Below are 5,996 nucleotides of genomic sequence, written 5' to 3'. Positions count from 1 at the left end.
ACAGGGCCCAGGACTGCCCTAGGGGGCTAGGACCAGCTGCAGAAAGTCATCCCCTGGGCCGGGCAGAGAAGAAGCTTTAATTAAGGTCACTTCCCAGCACAGAGCCCCACTGGGGGAGCAGCAGCTGCCAAGCCTGGTCTCCCAGATCACAATGGAGGCTGCAGCATCTGACCCAGGAAGCTGAACCCCAATATCCTGAGCAGAGAGGGACGGAGTGTATGAGCAGCTTCCCTCCTTTAGCTCTCTGGGGAGAGCAGCTAATGGGAGCCCCTCCTCACAGGGAGAATGGCTGATCTCATTTGACCCACTGTCCATCTGGAATCACTCCTTGTCTTTCCATACAGTGACTCTGGATTAACAACGGTCTCAATGACACCGGATTTCAGAAAGAATGAGTTCAGAACGCTGTGGAAAAGACCATCGTGTGGCAGTGCTGACTCCCTTCCCACCTCCCTCACCCCCGCAGATCTAGGACAAGGACTGGGGGCAAAAATTTTCCAAACGGAACCGAAAGTTCCTGCAGTTTTCAAAAGAGGAGAAAAGTAAATTCTGTGAATTCACACTAACAGTGTTTGCTAAGTGGACAGAAAGTTATCACAGTGACAGGGCACGTGACTGGGGAATGGACTTGGTGACCTGGTGACTAGGAGCCAGGACTCTGGTACAAGTTGACCAGAGAGAAGGATCATGGTTAGCAGCAGCCCCCAGACACCCCCTAGTACCCAGAGCCCAGACCCCCCAGCCAGGGGCCCCAGACACCCCCCAGCCAGGATCCCATCAGATATTCCCTGGGACGCAGCCCCCAGAGTCCCTGGCCAGGGACCCCAGATACCCCTCAAAGCCCCACGGCCAGAGAACCCCCACCACACCATGATTGCCAGGTTGGGAATCCCAAAGGGTTCCCCCCACCAAGAGCCCCCAGCAGCCAGGGACCCCCTCAAGGGACCCACCCCCCCCCACTGGGAACTCAGTCCCTCACTGCCTGCCTAGGAACTTCCCCACCCTCCAGAACGATCTACCCTGACATTTGCCTGGGACCCCCTCCTCTGCCCAGTGTGACCCCCTGATGCTTTACAGTGCGACCCATCACTCTGCTTCCCTGGCATGCCCTCACCTAGTGCCAGGGATCCCCTCCCCCAGCTCTGTGCACTGGGCATGGCAACAAAACCAGGAACCAGCGGGGGAAGCACAGACAGAGCCCCTGGCACAGAACCAGGCTCCCTCTAACCCTCTGTCCCGCCTCCCCAAGAGACACCCACCCCCACTGTTCTGCAGCCACCAGGCCCCCAGCGATACCCACCTCCAGGACCCATAGCCTCAGGGATGGGCACATCAGAACCACCACCCCCGAAAACCCCAAACCTCCACAACCCACCAACCTGACTAGGGTACCCCCTGCCCAGCCACCCAGAGGCCTCCCCCTACCACAATGCCCCTTCAGCTGCAATCTCCCCACACAGACACCTTCCCTGCCCCTGCAAGTGTTACCTCACAGAGTGTGAGAAGTGGCTAGAAAGTTAACACCACCTCCTGCTGGCCAGTCACACAGGCAGAGGGAGCCTGGGGAGTGCTTCTTTAACAGGAGAATGGAAGGCCTGGAGGGCAAGAAAGATCCACGGGCTGTCACTAGCAAATAATGGCCACCATGGATCCATCCCAGAGGCGGCTGCATCTCAGCACAATGGGAAACAACCCATCATATTCAATTAGAAATAAAACAACTAGAGAGAAGTGGGGCATATGTTTGGGGTATTTTATATCAATCTTTGAGACACGCAGAGAGAACCCTGTCACAAACGACATTTGATAACATGAGAGAAAACCACCAAGATCGGAGGGGATTTGATGTTGCTATTAAATAACTAGTGGAAAAGGGGGACTGTTGGACTGGATTTTATATGACTGTCCAATACATAAACAGAATGTGATGGTCCCCCCCGGCCACGAGGCAACCATTCACGTGAGCAGCTCAGCCTGTCCTGCCTTGTTGATGTCAGCATCTCTTTGTGAGGTCACCACCTCCCCACCACCTTGGACCAATAAGTCTTAGGTCCTGCAAAAGGCCTTTTTGATGTCACTGCCACATCCCTCCTTTGCTGTGCCAATGTCCTGCCCCTGGCCTGGACCTTTGGAGGTTTGAGCTACTCCCTGTGGATCACCCCACTCAAGGAGCGTTCATTCTAGTCAGCAAGCCGGCTAGACAGGAAAACATCAGACGCTGCTCCCAGTGCTACACTCAGTTTTTCAGAAATTAGTCGACTTTCTGGCCAGAAGAGACCATTAGATCATCTAATCTGACCCCCTGAATGTCACAGGCCTCCTGTATGACACAAGAGCTACTTTGGGGGCAAACACATTCAAGAAAGGCATCTAGTCTTCATTAAATGACATCAGGAGATGAAGAATCCACCCCTTTCCTTGGTAGCTTGTTCCTGTGGTGAATCATCCTCGCTGTTGACTATTTGTGCCTTAGTTGTAATAGGAATTTGTCTCTTTTCACCTTCCAATCATTGGGTCTTGTTATACCTTTCTCTGCAAGATTCAAGAGCCCTTTAATAACCAATCTTTTCTCTCCATTAAGGCACTTCAACACTTCAGAGAAGTCACCTTTCAATCTTCTTTTCATAAGCTAAACAGGTTGAGCTCTTTCAATAGCTCACTAGAAGGTATTTTTCTCCAGCCCTCAGAACATTTAGTAGCTCTTTGCTGCCCTAGCTCCAATTTCACAACATCTTTTTCAAATGAGGACACCAAAACTGAAAGCTATTCCAATATCAGTCTCACTGATGCCATGTCACCTCCTGTGACGTTATTGACATAATCTGTAACTGTATAGATCACCGTTGCGACCACTGTTCTATATTTGCAGTCAATATTGTAGAAAGGTTGTTTTGTAAGGGGTCTATGGAGAGGTTCTGATTGGCTGATTATAATGATGCTATCTCTAGATGTGTATCATTTTTGTAGTTGATGTTATGAATATTGGCTCTATGCTGCCCATATTTCAAACTTGTGCCATAATGGGGGACAAAACAGCTACCTTGTTAGAAGTGGCTTTGCCAATAGATGGAACCTGGGATTTAAACTCCCAATGATTGCACTGTGTTTGGGATCCATTTGAATTCCTCTCCCAGGTCTTTGACACTTTCATCTCCACTCATAGCGACTCTGATAGAGGATTAAAGAAGTCAAAGCATCATCTCCAAGCACAGACAACGGAGAATGCTTCATCACATGACACTTTGAGAAGTGGCTGGATAGAACGTGATGAAGATAAACTCTGCCTGGCTCAGACAAAAGATAACAGTTGTGCAGTGATGAGGAAGGAGGGAATCTCTGAGTCCCCCATCCACGGTCGTGTCTTCACAGTGCTCCCAAGCTGGAGAGTGAAGAACCCCCTCGGTCCCACCGTGAGACTGAGGAACAGGAGGCCTGTCACCCCCATTCCTGCCGTCCTGCATTCCTGGTGTCCAGCATCCCAGAGGGCCTCCGTGCCAGCAACGAAACCCAACCGTCGTCTGGACTCCCCAGTGCTCCTCCTCAACGGTTCTAAATCAACGGGAGAGTGGAAGGTCCTGGGCGTCGCGCCGGCACCTGGGATCCACTGCACCTGAACAGTGGGGAAAGGTTTCTGTGTTGGGGCATTGTTTAGTGTTTTCTAGTTTCCAAGAGAGGATTTATGGGCCTGAGCGTTAAGCTCCCAAACCCAGTCACTGTTTCATTGTATTCATTAAGTTCGCATTTTCCCCTGTTCCCCCAGCTTTCTGTACCTTTACCCTGACTACACTTACCTTTGTTTGTGCCAAACCACCTTGTCTCCTCTTTATTTTATTTACACCTCAGAAGGAGGGAGGCAAAATCCACTGGTGATAGAGACAGGAGGGAGTCGAGTTTGTATCTCCTGAGAAAAGGGGCTTTTTCCTTTCCTATTTCTCCCCTACCATTTCTAACATTTTCCTTTGAAGCGTTGCCTTATTCAGCTTGAGGAAACATTAGCTTTTAAGATAAAAACTACGAAATACAGAACTAGAGACATTTTTTAGAAACCTGGGATTTAGACATTTTATTTAAAGCCGGGGGGGGCGGTGTTGGAGTTTCTGAGAAGGTTTTTGTTTGCAAGAAGCAACATTGTTGTGTCTGTTATTGTACCAAGTGGGGAGATGGTTGTCTATAAAGGAAGAGTCAAGACTAAATGCATCCAGTGAGGATGGGATTTGAACCCATGCATGCAGAGCACAATGGATTAGCAGTCCATCACCTTAACCACTGGGCCACCTCATCTGAACTGCAACAAAAGGGACAGGAGGAGAAATCTAAGGCCGACAGAGATAGGGACACGAAGGACTTTTTAAATACTAAGCGTAAGCAGGGTCTGAATGACCTCCCCCCTCACATCTAGTGAGGAGCTAGGGAAAGACTTCAGGAACAGACCGTGTTTGCATAGACACACCTACTCTGCCTAGCTATGCAGCATGATGGGGCCGCTTCCCCAAAATGACCAGTTTGGGATGGTCTTGGGTTACAAATCACTTTAGCATTGAGTGGAATAAAATGTTATTCTCCTTCCTGTATGAGTGAAGGGCAGCAGAACAGACCTAGTCCATCCTGATGGAGGGGTAGATGGGTGAGGAATAGCTTTTATTGGACTGCAGAGAAGGATTGAGGACATCACGCTAAAACAGTGGTCCCCAAATATTTCACATTGTGCCCTCTTAGCCATGGCTGTGGCCCCTCGGAAGCCACGGTCGAGAAGCAGGGCTGGGAGTGGGGCTGTTGCTTGCTGGGGAGAGGGGTGCGGACAGGGGCAAGGGGGTCATCGCTGGGCTGGGAGCCAGAGGCCCAGACTGAGGGTGGGGTTGGGGAAGAGCTGGGACAGAGTGGGGCTGAGTGGTGCTTCCTCCCTGCCCTCCATGGGGGCTGACTCAGGCCCTGAGGTGCCCCCATGAATGTTCCTTTGTGTCTCCCTAGGAGTCATACCCCACATTATGGGGACCACTGAACCCTACTCGCTAAGCAGGGGCTAGTGATGCCAAAGCCCAGGGAAAGGGAGAACAAGTATGGGGGCCCCAGCACCAGAACCATGCAACCCCTTCTGTCTGTGGCTCTGCCCCCTTCCACCCATAGCCCCATCCACTATCACCTCTGTTCCACCCCTTCCCCCACCAGCCCCACCCTATCACTCCTTTACCCCTGCCCCGCTGCGGCCCTGAGACCAGAGAAGCTCCGTACCCCTGCTGCAGCCCCTGGGCCGTAGCAGGGAGTGGGAGCTCCTCCAGCCCTGGGGCTGACATAGGGGAGACTTTTGCAGGGTGGCCTAATTTGGCCGGGGTCCCAGTCATGGGCCCCACTGTCCCCTTGGTGATGCAAGGTTTGGGGAGACTGAGCCCCCCCGACCTCCATTACGTGCCGCCCAGGCTACCGCTGCTCAGCGTGGGGCCAGTCTCCCTGTGTTTTCTGCTGCTTGTGCTGGGGAGCCTGGACGGCACTAGGGGTGGGGCCCCCAGCAGCCACCCAAGGCTCCAGGGGGTCAAAGGGCACCGTGTGGCAGTGCAAAGGTGCTCACTGCTCTCCCCTGCCCCAATGCTCCTCCATGGGCCCATAGAGGGTTGGGGGGAGTGAGGAGCAACACTATGTGCTCCATGCGTCCTGGTCACTTTTCCCACTTGGGCTGTGCTGTGAGGGGAGCATCAGAAGCTGCTGTTCTCTGCCCTCCCCTTATGCAGCCCAGCTGAGGAAAGTGACCTGGATGCAGGGAGCTCGGATGACGTCACTTCTCATCTCCCCACCCCCACAGCCCCTAGGGGTACCCAGAGGAGCAGCATCCCAGGGAGGAGCAATGCTAGCTGCTCCATGCACACAGATCACTGTCCGCACGTGGGTGCAGGAGTGGGCGCAGGGGTTGGGGACAAAAGAGCGGGGGAAGGGGTTGGGGTGAAGGGGGTGCAGGAGAGGGTCAGTGGCTGGTGGCACAGGAGGGGGTGAAGGGATTAGGGTGA

At 52.8% G+C, this 5,996-nt stretch overlaps 1 non-coding gene across 1 annotated transcript; it reads right to left on the bottom strand.

Moving 5' to 3' along the window:
• Positions 1 to 4,193: 4,193 nt before the first annotated feature.
• TRNAS-GCU (transfer RNA serine (anticodon GCU)) lies at positions 4,194 to 4,281 on the bottom strand. Its single transcript has one exon. It is a non-coding gene; the product is annotated as a tRNA-Ser (tRNA).
• Positions 4,282 to 5,996: the final 1,715 nt, after the last annotated feature.

This window comes from Gopherus flavomarginatus, unplaced genomic scaffold (genome assembly GCF_025201925.1).
Source record: "Gopherus flavomarginatus isolate rGopFla2 unplaced genomic scaffold, rGopFla2.mat.asm mat_scaffold_49_arrow_ctg1, whole genome shotgun sequence".
NCBI classification, from domain to species: Eukaryota; Metazoa; Chordata; order Testudines; family Testudinidae; genus Gopherus; species Gopherus flavomarginatus.
Note: the sequence above shows the minus strand (reverse complement) of the source record. Positions and strands in the feature narration are given on the sequence as shown.